This window comes from Girardinichthys multiradiatus, chromosome 17, assembly GCF_021462225.1.
Source record: "Girardinichthys multiradiatus isolate DD_20200921_A chromosome 17, DD_fGirMul_XY1, whole genome shotgun sequence".
NCBI classification, from domain to species: Eukaryota; Metazoa; Chordata; class Actinopteri; order Cyprinodontiformes; family Goodeidae; genus Girardinichthys; species Girardinichthys multiradiatus.
The window spans coordinates 15,515,219-15,531,921 of NC_061809.1; the positions used below are offsets into that span (position 1 = coordinate 15,515,219).

Sequence of the window (16,703 nt, forward strand, 5' to 3'; positions counted from 1 at the left end):
ATCTGACCACAGTGCTTTCTCTCAATCCTTTCATAAATCCTTTTTATCTTAATTGACAAACTAAAGACAGGCCCATATGCATGTCCTCTAAAGCTGGGGTCTGCAGGATTTCCACCCATTAAAAATTGATTGAGTTGTGTGCTGCCAATGGTGTTTATAGTTACTGTGGTCCCAGCTGCCTACAGCTGATTAACAAGCTTCTTCCACGTAGTTGTGTGGGAATCCCTCACCTTTCTAATTATCACACACACCCCATGAGGGAAGATTTGCATCATCATTTCATGCTTACTCCATTCCTGAATATATGCAACAACAGTTGTCACCCCTTCACCAAGCTTCTTGCCAATAGTCTCTAAGGCCACTCCAGCCTTCAGTAGATCTATTATGATAACAGCTCTTTGGTCTTTGAAAATATGCTAGAGAGGTTGAAATTAAACCACAAATTGAGATCAGCAACACCTAACTAACATCAATTTTGATGACACTTAAAAATGCAACAATAAACCATGAAAATAAAAAAAAGCTCCCTAAAAAGATTCTGTAAAATCAAAAAAAAAAAAAAAACCATTTCTGGTGAGGGATAAATTGTAACACATCAGGTGGAACTGATTAAAACGTCACTAAGCATTTTAGAGGAGGTTTCCCCTGTTTAAAATCCAGACATTAAATTTTGTGCGCTGCTGACTGTTAAAGTGAGGGTGAAAGTTGCAATTGCTGTAAGACTGCAAGGGAAGCTTAGCTTCCCCTAAAATGTCAAAAAAATAAGTGATCAAATATATACTGTTGTGTGTACATGTCATTGACTAAATATGCGATATAACACGCTCAACTTTTGTTTAGAATCAGCTTCTTATCACTGGTAACGACGCGGCTTTCCTCTCACTCATTCCCGCAACTTCACAGTGCTTTAAACAGTTCAATAGCGAAGCAAAAATGCTGGGCTTTGTCCCGCCCATCGGACACTCAGCGTCTCTGGGGGTCTATGGGGCAGTGGGCCGGCCTCGGCTGGCCCGGACACTCAGCTTCTGCATGATGATTGGATGAGCTGTCTGAGGCTGAATCCCTTTTTGATTGACAGTGAAATGAGCAAATAAGCAATCTTGAAATTGAGCTTCCCCTCCATGAAAGACCAGCAACCGCCACTGGTGGACACCCCAGTAAAGTCCCAATGGCTTCCTGAAGCCTTCAGAAAGAAAGTTGTAGCAGCTTGTGAGTCTGGTAAGGTTAAGAGTTCAATACGAATTTGTAAACAGTCATTACACTTTATGTAATATAGTCTACATTTGGAGGACATTCAAACCAACTGCTAAAAAGCCCCAAGTCTGGCGAGCAACCAAGTTTCCCCTGTTAGCAGACCGCAATATCCTGAAAGGGTCACTTGCTCCTGTTGATATGAAAGTGCATGTCTATACAACCAGAAAGAGACTGCACATTTTAAAAACCACTGGAGGTCTAGGAAAACTTTGCTCTAAGAAAAACAAAAAGGTCAGGCAAGTTTGACATAGAAAAAGACCAGGACTACTGGAATAATGTTCTTTTGACAAATGAGTTTAAAAGTGAATTATTTGAACACCAGAACAGAGGACATAATTGAATATAGCAATACAGGTAGAATAACTACTATCAAAGGTAAAACATGGGGGTGGATGTGGCATGGTTTAAGGATGTTTTGATGCAGCAAGCGCAGCTCAAGATCACAGAATCCACAATGGATGCTATTTGAAAAGAACAAGAAATTATCTGTAAAAGAAAAAAACTGAAAGCTGAACCGCAGAACTGCAATAAATCTGGAATTGAGTCAAAGCCTGGATCTGTATCCTTTTAAACCAAAACTGGAACTCAAATCCTCTTAAATCCAATCCTGTGTGTGCCACACTGTTACAAAATAGGCAAAATTCTGGCTTATTCAGATGCCAACTTTTCTTTTATTATATTTATTAATAGTTATTTAAAAAATTTCCCCAATTTAAAATCAATTTAATAGTTTGTGATTTTGTGTAAAACTTTTTGAGAGGTGGGCAATGATTAATTTTTGGCTGGCTGGCTTTTATCAGAAACAATGCTGCTAATGTTAACCAAAAGTGACAGTAAGTTAATGGAAAGTTCTTTGCCAGCTACCTTATTACTTTACCAGGTGGGGGTATTTACTGTGACTAAACACATGTTAAAAGAGAAATGTCGTGGATCTGCCCATCCCTACTGTATTTACTCTTGTCTTGCTGTTTTTTCATCTTAATGCTTTATGTAAAACACTTGCTGCTGTTGACACTTTGTCATGTTGACAATCTGCTAGCATATACACAAGATAGCCATGGACAGACGAAATTACTCATACAAATTGCCCACAATACTTCTAGTTGTACCCTATTCCTCATATTTCTGTTTGTACAACTCTCTTATTTTATCCTGGTGAGTGTGTGTTTGTCTGTGTGCTCATCCAAGGATGGCTCTAGCCTGTAATGAGATTTGGCAGATTAAGCTGCAGTCATTGCTGTAATGTCCATGTTTTACAAATCTCTCCTTCCTCTGAGACCTAACGCCAGCAGCCTCTCAGAGGACATGAGATGAGCTGACCGCTATCCTTTTTTCACTCTTCTGTTCTGACTTTGTTTACTTTAATTTTCAAACTTCAATGTGTAAACAGTTAAATAGAGTTATGATCTGCCTCCAACATTACCACACAAGCTGGCTAAAGCCTCATAGTTGTCCGGCATCCAAACAGGAAAGTGGCAGGCACTAATACATTTTTCAAAAGCCATTCTTTTGCAATTGATATATTATGGGGCCATAGCAGCACTCTTACATTTGCACTTTTATGCAGTCCGGAGGAGGTTAATGAGGTTCCTTTCACACTGCAGCACCACAGCTCCTGCCAAGTGAATAATTATTGGGATATTTCATTCTAGGTCAAAAACACTCATCTAGTGGCTTACACACAACAACTCTACAGGAGTTATCAAACAAGGTAATGCTGTCATTTGCAGTGCTCTGCAAAAATATTAAAAATATTAAGTTGTGCATACCTATAAAGTAGAAGAAAAGGCTACATGGTTTTCCAACCTGCTAAAAATGGCTGTCCACCTAAACTGAAAGGATATGCATGCACCACTTTTAGAAGCACAGAATAGACCCCTTGGTATCTCTGGAAAAGCTGCAGATATTCAACAGAGAATCTCTTGGTATGACAACTAGTAGCTTTGCACACCCTAAACTGACCTTAATGGAAGAGTGGTTAGAAGAAATATATTGTTTAAAGCAAGCAACATTACATCTAAAATGTACATCTAAAAAAACATCCAACATTGAACTTTATAGTGGCAGCTGCTTGGTGTGGGGAAGCTGGTTGGGGTTGATGGCAAAATACAAACTAAATTAAAAAGAAAACTAGAAGCAAAGCTATTAAAAGGCTGCAAAAGAACTAAACCTTGAGTTGAAGTTGACCTTCCAGCAGGACCCTAAACATACAACCAGATCTACAGACAATCTAGATCAAAGAATGCTAATGCATTAGAATGGCCTCTAGACATGCAAAGCTGGTTTAGATATACCTCAACAGACGTGAAGGTGTAATCTCAACAAACGGGGATGTACAATATGAACTCAGTGGGCTGAATAAAAAAGCACATTTTTCTGATTTTTATTTGAGGAAACTATTGAAAACTACATGATTTCTTCCAAGTAATGATCTATTTATGTAGTTATGATTCATCACACTGAATCTGAATAAAATACAAAACTTTACTTTTAGATACTTTTCAACCATTTCAGAAACATAATGTTTAATTTTGATAACTTTCTTTATTATCTTGTATAATCTTCAGAACAAACTCTTTACCAAATGTCAAGCAGACTTTTTTTTTTCTTTTCCCAGTGTTCCACACATTTAATGAGCCGTCCTTAAAATTCTCGACCATTATCTGAGTTTGGATCCTTCACAGCAGCCGCATCCAAGCATGATTAATGATGTGTTTCCAAGATTAAATACCAGAAGATACTGAGGTTTCCCGGAGATTTCTATGCTTGCAGCTTCCTTTCATTGCTATTGTACCTATGTTTGTGTCTCTTGTGTTCAGTGTAATATATGCTCAAAGTGTCACCTTTTTAGCTCAAACCAACCAACAAGGCCCCACTGATATTTTCTTTCATACCATCACCTGACTTAACAAGTTACTCTCAAATCATGATTTTGTGCGCACACACACACACACACACAACACACACACACACACACTCTTCCATAAAGTAACTTCGGAGGGAAAACTGGCTGAGGATAAAATACAGCAACATCTGCTCTGGATAACAGTTTCAGCTGGTTCTGTGCTGCTTGTACATAAACCCATTACACAGCTTGTCCTTGCTAAGATAAATTACTAGCTGCACACACAAAACACATTTGCTCTATTTCAAAACGGATGCGCAGGTGCACACATGCAAGAAAATTTAGGAACTAAAACTACATCACTCATGGAGGTTGCTGCAGACCCTTGTGACAGAGTATGCGATTTTTAGTTTTCACAGTTACATTTTGCTCTTGTTGGGTGCTGCAGTTTTCTCAGAGCATAATATTGTTTATTCAGCCTTCAGCTGACTGGAAAATTATATTGATAACTGGACTATGGCAAGAAGTGAGCTAATACACCAAAGCTCTTTGAGCACATTCTCCATGCTTACACTGTAAATACAAAAGGTATATGGCAGATTTGGTTTCTGAAACATAAATGTTTAAGCAGTATAGAATCTCAAACTTGTATCATCTTGCTTATTTTCCCTCCTCAAAACTACAAAGAGTTTGAGTAGAAATGCTGAGCTTCTCTGCTGTTTGTAAACACACCACATTGTATATTACAATTCAACCAGCAGGACCCACTGCCGACATTCTTTCTGAAATCCTGAAGTGCAGAGTAAATTATGAATGTGATCATAGGAATGTGATCATAGGAAATACAGTATATGCCTATAATGTGTACCTGTAGTATATGCACATTACTGTAGACTGGCAACATCAGAGGAACATAGGCAATATTTTCAATTTTTTATTTTGTTACCCAAAATACTGAGCAATGGGCCTCAAAATCAATTTACCCGAACATCTGACTTTACTGTAAATACATATATTTTATTTCTGCATTGAACACCAGATTTTTTATACATATACTGTATAAAAAGATACACGGCCCCTTTATTCTTACTGTCTGATATTAAATCAGAATAAACCTTTCATGTGTTTTTTACCACTTTCTTGCAAGTCAGTCATTTATATTCACAAAGATGACTATACCTTGAAACAATCAGAGAAAGCCTAGACGACATTGTCATGGTTTTTTAGACTTCTGATAGGTTAATTCACATTTGAGTTAAACGTAAGCTACTTGGGGATGTGTTTTAAGGTAACATCTGAAACATTTCTTCCTTTTGTGACATTATGCTGAAATCTAAAATCAGATAAGACATCAGAAAGAGAATTGTGGACCTTCACACGTCTGGTTTGTCCTTGGGTTCCATTTCCAGATGCCTGAAGGTGCCAAATTCCTCTTTTCAAACAGATGTATGAACACAATGAGAATGTCCAGCAATCACATGGTTTGATTAAGGAGGTGTATCATCCCCAGAACAAAATCCAAAGACCTTGTGAAGATTCTGACTAAGGCTTGTTGTAAGTATGTCAAAATGGGCTGACCTGAAAGGTCACTCAACAAGAAAGAAGCAGTTACTACAAAAGCAACTTAAAAAGATAGATTCCAGTTTGCAAACGCACTCAGGAAGAAATACATTTTGGAGAGCGAGGAGAAAAAAAAAGAAGGTTATTTGTCTTTTATACAGTGTATGTAAACTTCAGTTAAACTCTATAAACAATTTTGATTGCATTACGTTTACTGTCAAGAAAATAGTTTTCTGTTTTTGAAATATCTACAGTTTATTACTTTATTACTATGGACACTAGAACTAGAAACAACAACCCCATAATCCAACAGGTCCTGCAATGACTGTAGAATTTTTCAAAGACAACATCCAAAGAATAAGTTTATGGTTTTAATTTTGATGACCTGGTGAATCCTTCTGTATCTCCAGAATTAGTCAGTCAGTCAGTCATTTTCTACTACTTATTCCATAGTGGGTCACAGGGGGGCTGGTGCCTATCTCCAGTATTCAATGGGCGAGAGGCGGGGTCACCCTGGACAAGTCGCCAGTCCATCGCAGGGCAACACACAAACGACCAAGAACACACTCATTCACACACCTAAGGGCAATTTAGAGTGACCAATTAACCTAACAGGTATGTCTTTGGACTGTGGGAGGAAGCCGGAGTACCCGGTGAGAACCCACGCATGCACGGGGAGAACATGCAAACTCCATGCAGAAAGACCCCAGGCTGGGATATCTCCAGAATCATTACAGTGAATTATGCATCTGAGACAGAAACAGTTCATAACTTAAAATCCACAATGTGCTGCCTTGATAAAATGCCCACAAGGTTTTTCAAAACTTAGCTGTGTCCCCGCTGAGATTTTGTGGGTAATAAATACTTTCAGTCAGGTCAGTACCTTCAGTCAGGTCATTTTCCACAGGACTTGAAAACTGTAATGACCAAATCTCTTTTTAAAGAAATCAAATCTCAATGCATCCATTAAATATAAATGTGGCCCAATATCCAATCTACCATTTCTGGCAAAGGTAATTGAAAAAACAGAACAAATTTGCCCCTTTGATTAAAGAAAAATAAAATCTCTTCAATTTTTTCCAATCATGCCTTGACCATACCACAGCATGGTATAGACAAGGCAATCATGCCTTGACCATATTTACAAGGGTAGGCCAGACTGGCCTACCCTTGTAAGTTGTTTCAGTTTCTTCTTATTATTATTATTAAAGAAAAGCTTAGCAACTCACCATGCTGCTTCCGAACGTTGATCTGCACGTTGGTCAAACAAATACACAGGATTATACAACAGCTAGCAGGCGAAATGGTCCTCTGTGTCACATCATATTTACACCCTAAAGAAGCAGGAATTATTCATCACTTTTTTTTACATTTATAAGAAATGGCTCATGTCTTTAAGAGAAAAAAAGAAAATTCTGGAGATCAGATTCCACTGGATAAATGTATTATATTAAAGGTGAGATTTTTGTAAATTTTTCAGAGATCATGCTACTGCAATAAAGAAAAAAATAATTTTAGTTCAGTGCTTGTTACAAAACTTCCACAGGGCTGCCAAAAATGGAAGGAGTGCAAAGTAAAAAAATCTTAGAAGTGATAGTACACTATTTCAGTTTTCAGTAAATGCAAGATAAAGATTTAACCAAGAAAATACTGACTATACCATATTGCTTTTAAACTATTATAATATTTATAAAGACCAAGAAAGCAAATAATGCCCAAATCAATATTTAAGTACATCTTTTTTGTAAGGAAAAAAAATGTCTCTAGTGAGCAATTGGTGTATTTTGCATGTGTAACAGCCATGTCTAATGTTGCTTGTACCATAAGTTTTAGAAGATGACTTGGGCCACATTTTGTTTTTATGTTAAAACGTTTCTTTTGACAATTTTGAAACTCAGACTGTGAAAAAATACACAAAAAGCTGAAGCAAGCGCAGAAACAAAAAAACCTTATTATACAGCTTTGTAGAAGATGAGAAAAATTTATTTTTACATGCGCTTTTAGATTTTTTAATTTTTTCTGATGCTTCCATAAAGGTTGCCACATCTGCAGGTTTGTCTGCAGCTGTTGAGTGGTAATGGACCAAATCAGCTGGCAAACCATCCAATAACTCAGTAACCTTTTTTTGCAACACCACCATACCTGCATTTTTACCTCATGCCTAGGACAATTTTTATGTAAAGGGATATATTTAAAATCAACAGCTTTTCTTCTCAATTTACATTCAATCAAATTTAGGTGATTTTATAGTTTTATGGGTTTCATAACCTAAAGAACAGATTGAAACCACAATACCAAATGCATTTAATAACAGGGAACTGTTTCCTGTTTATATCTCGGTTATGTTGATATCATCCACCTATCTAGGACATTCAGCATAAACACTAGAACATCATTGGATTGGATAAATATCTCTGAGTGGTTTACAAGAGAGTCAAGATGATCATACTGTAATGGGTTCAGTGACCAGAAGGCAACATTGCAGATGTCCAAGATAGCCACAAATACATTTGGATCCCACAGGCAAATAGCAACAAGGAAGACCTGAAAAAACAGCTGAATGTGAAAGACAAAGTCCAAGTTGTCAATAAATATAAACTGCCAAACATTGGAAATTCCCCTGCTACAATAGGGGGGGACATAGAGCAGTTAGAAGCCATTGATATCAAGATATGGATGTTCCTTCCAATGGACGTTTTTAGCCCTAGTCCACCACATTGAAATTGTATGCCATGCTAAAGGAGGAAGGCTGAGGGGGATTCAAGGTGAAACAAGAAAGATCTTAGAGTACATAGAGGATGCTCCCCAATTATGAGCTGCTAAATCATTGCCTCAGAAAGCTGAATCCGGTGTGCAAGAGGAACCATCATGGATTGATAAGCAGCTCCATGGGATGAACCTCAGACAGACTGAGGAAGTGATGGAAATTGAGAAGTCCTACCTTTGGCTGTACATGACTGGACTGAAGGACAGCACATATGCACTAATCATTGCAGCACAGGAACAAGAAGTCAGCAGAGGAGTGATGGAGTCCAGGGGCCTCTAGCTCCCAGGCAATAGTAGAGGGACTGAGTTAAATGGAACTGCCATAGCAGATGGGGTGAGTGGAGAGTATATGAATATCCAAACATATACATTGTAGTAAGTTTGTTTTTAAGGACATTTTAGGCTTAAATGTCTAATAGGAAATGTGTAAATAGAATAAAAAAAACAGAAATTATTCATTGAGCAATAGTCTGCTTGTCCCTGGAAAGCCTCAAAGTTTTAGAAATTGTTAGTTGAAACAGAGTTGCTTTTCATGTGCCAATTGCTATCTGCTCTGCACTCTTTTCTGTAATATATATATGTTGCAGTTGAAAATATGAGTTGTTTTACAAATCCTGTTCTGTTGTGATGAAATCCTTCTGGATTTAGTTTTGCTTTACACTTCCACTTTCATTGTCCCACACAAGCCCCATGATCTTTCAGCGATTAGCTGTAGTTCAGTTTCCTTCCTTTTGTGTTGTGACAGGAGAAAAAAGGAAATATAAGACCCTTTTTACTGGCAATACAATACAATAAATATCTGCAGGGATGCATGTTATTACGGCTTCATGTTTGGCATATGTATGTTGCCTGTCTTTACAATTTAACGCATTTATCTAACCAGGTTTGTCCATCACCTTGCATTTTTCTCTCTTGTCTCCATAGTTTGTCATTGTGTTATTTGTTCATATTATCTAATTATGTATGTCTTCTGTAAGACTTAGTCTTTCAATCTTTCCCCCGTGAACCAACAGTCTGCAAGTCAACACAATTAGATCAACAATCCATTACAGCCTTCTCTTCTGAAGTTCCAGCCTGTTCTCTGCCTGCCACTTATGAATCTGTATGTTTTTTTTGTGGAAGAGCAAGTGCCCTTATTAATTCAGTGTGGCCAGTTATGTTAAATGCAATCAGAAGGCATGACCAGAGTTGAGCAACAAACTCTACACAGCTGTTGCGCAAAGTTTCAACAACACAGTTATCTTTTTTACTTTCCAATACCAACTACCTAACTATAGGCACTCTTATAACACCTCAAGCTACCCTTTCATTTATTGCTCCTGTGCGGGCACAAGCTTGCATAGCTCTTTACAGCTGGTTGCTACAGCAAGTTATAAAAGTTCCACTCAATACTGGTAAAAATATATGAAATATAGAGGAATTGTTTTTTGATTCTGTATTTGTCCTGAATTGTTCCATGTTACCACAATGAAGAATATCTTCCAAAACACATCAGGAGAATATCAGAAACTACATAAATTAGACCTAACCTCTGAGCTCAGGCATATGCAAAAATACAATATTAGAGCTGGTTTGACGTTTTGTCTGCAAACCCAAGCTGTGTTATGCAACATTATCGGAACAAAATTAGAAAAGTGCTCTTGGGACTGATACTGGTCTCCAAAACAGGTGTTCCATGTATGGTAACCAGTGTGGGGTCCTGGGTGATGACTGAGGTTTGAGGTTAGAGCAGGTATGATCCTCTTCATTAGAGTTTACAGTTTGGGTCGTGTACGTAGGATTTCATGGCGTTTTGCAAGAATTTAGGGATTTTCTGTTGTTTGGGTTGTGGCGTTGTGGCAAGGTCAATTATTTTGGCCGTGTATGTGAGGGAGGAATTGTATTGTGTTAAAGTTGTATTGTGTTACAATTGTATTTTGTTAGAGAAGTTGGGGTGTTTGCATTAATTGATTTGGGGTGGGGGTATGCAAGTGATTGGCTCTTGAGAGTCTGCTGTGTTTTACCTCACGTCTGCCCCAAACTCTGCTGTGCCCGTGTCCGCATCCGCCTTGAGCTCCAACAGATTTTGATGACAACCTTAGGTGCTTGCTCCTAGGCTTGGTGGGGGCACCTCCTATGCAACCTGTTCTATGGACAATATACATACCATACAAGATGCAAATTATATATTTTGTAGTTGTAACAAACCTAAATGCAGGCTGACCACAAGCAGGTTGGATTGAAAAAAGATTAATGATGAAAAAAACACAGGAACTCACAATTTATGGCACAGAGGTAACAGGGCACCATACTGCAGTGAGGGAAGCGGAAGAATCCAGCAAGGAACAATGGTTGCCCGGGAGCCTAAATAATGAGAAGGAATAGGGAGTGTTGTTAAAACCAGGTGAGTCTAATCAGAGGAATGCTGATCAACTGGGGAAGAGTGCAGAGCAGTGAGCACAGGAAAGATAACACCTATCATACGGTGGGTTTTAATGGACCAATATGCGGGGAAGAACTCCTGAAGCTCCAGGTTTGAAGGTAAGACGAGTCTTTATTTTCCATGGCAGGACACAGACAGGGTAGCAAGCATGCAGCAGGAAACACACATACAAATAACATAAGGAACCAGCGGGGAACAACGGAAACAAACAGACTTAAATATAAAACTGAACAGCAGGGGGAGCCAATGACAAACGTGACAAGACAATCAGGGGAAAACACAGAACAGGTGTGGGCTTGGGGTGCAGGGAGACAGAAAACAAAGGACTAGACCAGGTAATATAACAAAAACACCAGTAGGTATGACATAGCCCCATCATCGGCTCCTACGTCGCCGGCCATCTGATCGTCTTCGCCTACGTCGCCAGCCCGCTGATCGCAAGATCTGCCAGGGATGGCCACCGGTTCCTTCCGCCTAAACTCTGGGTCTGCCGGGACGGCCTCCGGGACGGCCTCTGGGCCGGCCTCTAGGCCGGCCGCCTGAACTCTGGGTCTGCCGGGGACGGCCTCCGGACCGGCCGCCTGAATTCTGGGTCTGCCGGGGACGGCCTCAAGGCCGGCTGCCTGAACTTTGGGTTGGTCGGGGACGGCCTCCGGGACGGCCTCTGGGCCAGCTTCTGGGACGGCCGCCTGAACTCTGGGTGTGCCGGGGACGGCCCCCGGGCCGGCCGCCTGAACTTTGGGTTGGTCGGGGACGGCCGTCCACCTGAAGTCTTGCCCTCCTTCTGAGGCCCCGTCCGCCCACACTGGTCAGATGTTGGTTTGGTTTTTGTTTTGTGGGCATCTGGGATCCGCCCTTAAAGGAGGGGCTATGTCATACCTGCTTGTGTTTTTGTTATATTACCTGGTCTAGTCCTTTGTTTCCTGTCTCCCTGCACCCCAAGCCCACACCTGTTCTGTGTTTTCCCCTGATTGTCTTGTCACGTTTGTCATTGGCTCCCCCTGCTGTTCAGTTTTGTATTTAAGCCTGTTTGTTTCCGTTGTTCTCCGCTGGTTCCTTATGTTATGTGTATGTGTGTTTCCTGCTGCGTGCTTGCTACCCTGTCTGTGTCCTGCCATGGAAAATAAAGACTCCTTTTACCTTCAAACCTGGAGATTCAGGAGTTCTTCCCCGCATATTGGTCCATTAAAAACCCACCTTATGACAGAATCACCATTCCTCCCGCTTGGTTCCGTTGACTGGTTCCTTCTTTATGTCTTGTAGGGTGTTGTCAAGTGTTTTTGTTGTCTGGGCTGCCAAAATAAAACTGATTGTCTGCTTGGCAACAAGTAGCTTGGGTTGGTGGTTCTCCAGGTTCTGTTGGACAGGGATGAAAGCTCGGTTTTTACAGCAAGGTGTGGGATTGAGGGAGACAACAGGTGGGAGGTTTTTCTTATGGGCTATATCTTGGCATGACAGAATGTGTTTTCACACGTCACTGTGGCATTACATATGTCTAAGTTGGTGTGTCTCCACTTGTCTCGCTGTGGCCTCTTCAACAGGACAGAGGATGGATTTCCTTGTCAGCATTGATAGGCTAAGCCATGTCAAGTTGACAGCAACAGGAACATCCACAGCGAGAGCCTATTTGTGACTGCACCATTTCACGCCGCAGGGAATGATGGAGCACTAGTGTGTTGAAAACCACACAGGCACGCCTGTCCTCCTGTTTTTGGTCTTTCTTTTCTTATGCTCCACCCTCTACTCTACGAGACAAAATCTGCCTCCGTCTCTTTCCAGCCTTCTGTCCCCCCTAGAATCTGTGGGGATTCAGCTTTACTGTCCCCCTGTAAGCTCCTGTCAGTGGAGAGGTTGGCTGAGCAGCTTTCCTTTCTCTTTCTTTTCTTTTGTTTCCTCTCTGCTGGGTCTGACTTTTTGAAAAAAGAGAAATGCAACAATGAGTGCACTCAAGATCCATATCAAGGGAGGGTGAAGCACAAGATGGACAGTATCAGCTTGACACAAGCAGACAGGTAGATAATGAGGATAGATAGTAACAGACAACAGCATCCCCCTATATACAGTCTCACAAGAAAAGGAATAATTCACCCCAATCAGGTGTCAATAGCTGACAAGCATATAGTGTTGGTTTCAATCATCAGTCTTGGTTTCTGAACCTTCCCCTTTTCTGTGGGTGTCCAGTTTGCTATAAAAACACACTTTGGCCACCACAGAGTGCTGTGTATTGCACCAAAATAATTTATGAGTGACAGAAACATTGCGTTGGACCTACAAAGGAAAGTGTGTGGCTGAAATGCCCACTTGTTGGTAGTGCCACATTGCATCCACTGAGTCGGTTTGTCATCATTAGCCGACTAAGACTCACTCCTGCTATAAGTGGCGGTGCCAGCCGAGACAAGCTGACAGCCAAGATGTCGTTGTTACAGTAAGCAAGGAGGCTGTGCGAGACCTGATTGAGCTAGACTTTGGATACAAAATGGAGTAATCTTTCAATTATTTCATAAATTGGTTAGGTTCATTGTCCCTGCCTTTGCTTTGTGTGGCCTAAATGTGATTTAAGGAAAACAACCTGAGAAACCTTCAGCTTCAAGGGGTTATAAGACATCCACTTGATTATCTTAAGCATGTTTGGCCTCTCCACTCTCTCTTTAAAAAAACATTAATCTCCTCCTGCCAGGGCACTTAACTACATATGTAAAATCCCCTCAGTCACGGGACCAATCACGCCAAATGCCTTCAGATGAAATATTCAGGTTGTGCTTGAGCATTCTTGAAGATGCCGCAGTAGAGGGATTGTGTGTTGATTTGTTAGAACCAAGCAAACAATGTTGTGCAGTTGGATTAAATGCTTAATCTGAAGTATCTTGACTCCCTTTCAAAGATCAATGACCCCTTTGTCACATTCCAGACATACTGTAGGCATATCCCCTGAATTACCTCCTTTGGGGCATACTTAAATCTTGAAAAGCTAGTAGATTTGCCTGCACAGGAAGTTATATCAAGTATAGCAGTATACCTTTTGTAGGAGCAGTTTCTGCTTGACACAAAACTGAATAAAGTTCCTAACAAATCAGAAATACGCAGATTTTATATGTAGTATACAAAAAGCAGCAAGTACAGGGGTCAGTCAAAAAATGCAAAATGTAGCCTTTTAAAATTATTTAACGTGTACATAGTCTTTTTAAAATGAACAAAATACTACTTATATTCCTTGAAAAACTGCAAAGTATCCATTGGAGGATGGCTTTGTGCATGTGTGCAGCAGTCTCTCTGCCTTTACAACAGTTGGTTGCCGTGGAGACATGATCATGAGGCTGGTTGACAGATATTTCTTATTTTCAGCAATCACTGGGTGAGAAGCAGAACATGTTTCTCCAGACCAGAGAAATGCAATTTAATTTCATTGCATATTTTTAACTTACAGTAAAATAAAATGACAATTAATTACTTATTACATAGTGTACTACAGATATTTGTTAACTTACATAAAAGAAAGAGAGAAAAATAAACCCAAAACAGAAGCTTTCATTTTGCTTGTGCATAGAGATATTTCTTGCTTTTCTCCCATCTGTCTTTAAACACATCTAGTCTTAAATTTGTCTTTGTAGTCTTAAATACATAACTATTCCAAATAGGTGAACCGAACAATCAGAATGGCCCCATTTCCTCAACAAATATAACTGTTTGACTGTACCTTCACAAATCTAGCACGAAGTAATTGTAACAATCTCCAACTGAACAATGGAAAGGAAAGGCAGTATGATTACACTAGCATGAGTTGAGCTTTTCCTTTGCCTTATCTTACCTAGATAGACAAATCAGATCTGCTCTTTCTTACTTTCCTGAAAAACAACCAGGAATGAAGGGCTATTTGATAGAAACAATCTAAAGTAAAAATTGGGATTAAGGCCCTTACTCCAGGATTTGTGACTTCAATAAACTCTAAATGCTAACAAGTTTGCTTGTGGAAAGATTAGCTGATATCCTCTGTTTAGATGGGACCTTTCTAACATAACAGATGGTCAAAAACAAGGAACTGCACAAACACAATGAATTGCACAATCTTCTATTTAAAACAAAGGTGGCCAAGTAAGAAACACACTGCAAATCTTGGCCTTAAACCTACTTGCAGGTCCTTGGCTGGGCTAGCTTTAGTTTGAGTTCAGTTGTGTCTGACATTGTGTTCTAATTTTTTAAAAAGTTCTCTAGATGTATCTGGTAGCTCAATACCGACTATAGTCGCAGATAAATAATCTGGCAAAATATGTGTAAAAACTCTACTGTAGACTATATGCTATGCAATTGGCACATTTGAATGGAAAACTGCACGGTTATTTTCCTTCAAAAACTGAAAGTTTCCTGTGTATCAGCATCTCAAATTGCTTTCTAAACATAACCGCAAACCACAAAGAACTGTATAAAAATAGCTGACACAGAATGATGGGACACACAGGAGCTGAGAACCAAAACATGAGACTGTCTGGTGACCAGTGACTGGAAGAGCAGTCATTTAAACATATGCTCCATTTCCTTCTGAAGTAATAAAAAAAATCATGCACAATGTGACGAGGAACTTAAACAATCAGTATTTACGCCAACATAAGTCCTAAAATGAGAAATTCAAATAAACTCAAAGATCAGCCAAGTTACTCACCCTTTGATGAAGGCTGCAATGATAAAGTCAATTATGCCATGATCCGCCTGTGTAAGGAGCTTTAGTTTCCGTATTTTTTTTCTTTGTTTTTGTTCTCTTTTTGCTGTTATTTCTTTAATATGTACTTCCACATTGTGTTAGATTTCTTCCCTGTGTTCCTCCTTGTCTGCTCCTATCAATTATTCTGTTCTTGCCTCAAGCACCAGATAATTTAGTAGATCCTGATCACCTGTGCATCCTCATATAGCCTATTGCCTGCACCTGTTCTCATCTGCTATTTAAGCCCTCAGTTGGTTTTGTTCGTTACTGGGTTCTTTTGTTACTACCTGTCTCCATGTCTGGTTTCTGTGTGCCATGGTCACATCCACTGATCCTGGCTCTGTACATTTGCTGTATTGTTCAGTGAAGACCTTCTCATTGTGTTGCTCCCGAACCCCTGTCTGCATGTTGGTCCAGAATGGCAACTTCTGATATATTATTCTTTTGTCAGATTAGCTGCCAAACAGAACTGTAAACCCAAGCAGTTTTGATGGAGAAGAGCTGAAATATTTTGTGTAGCATGACTTTTTGCTACTAGTTCTTTAACTTCTCTGTCTTATCAAAACTCCATGACCCAGAGCTGTTTTCCTTAAACATATCATACACCTGTTAATTCAGCATCTGACACTGAAAACTTCAGATCTCTTGTTGTTGTTTTACATTTCTAACAGTTTTGTCATGCTTTCTCAGCTCATCCATCTGGACACTGGCATTTTTTGCATGGCCAGGGGAGGGGATGAGTGATGTGTTCAGGAGCACTCTAAAAAACTGAGCTTCCAATGAACTACAGGTCCTTTTCAAAATATTAGCATATTGTGATAAAGTTCATTATTTTCCATAATGTAATGTTGAAAATTTTTGATTCATTGCACACTAACTGAAATATTTCAGGTCTTTTATTGTCTTAATATGGATGATTTTGGCATACAGCTCATAAAAACCCAAAATTCCTATCTCACAAAATTAGCATATTTCATCCGACCAATAAAAGAAAAGTGTTTTTTATACAAAAAACGTCAACCTTCAAATAATCATGTACAGTTATGCACTCAATACTTGGTCGGGAATCCTTTGGCAGAAATGACTGCTTCAATGCAGCGTGGCATGGAGGCAATCAGCCTGTGGCACTGCTGAGGTCTTATGGAGGCCCAGGGTGCTTCGAT

At 39.7% G+C, this 16,703-nt stretch overlaps 1 long non-coding RNA gene across 3 annotated transcripts in view; it reads right to left on the bottom strand.

Moving 5' to 3' along the window:
• Positions 1-15,696, bottom strand: part of LOC124882838 — a 41,663-nt gene extending 25,967 nt beyond the window's left edge. For 2 of the 3 annotated variants that reach the window (XR_007042012.1, XR_007042010.1), the window contains exons 1-4: positions 15,502-15,696; positions 10,684-10,768; positions 10,429-10,552; positions 6,889-6,993 (exon numbers count right to left, since the gene is read on the bottom strand). This is a non-coding gene — a long non-coding RNA (uncharacterized LOC124882838). The remainder of the gene's footprint in view (positions 1-6,888; positions 6,994-10,428; positions 10,553-10,683; positions 10,769-15,501) is intronic. The other variant, XR_007042011.1, reaches the window with a different exon arrangement.
• Positions 15,697-16,703: the final 1,007 nt, after the last annotated feature.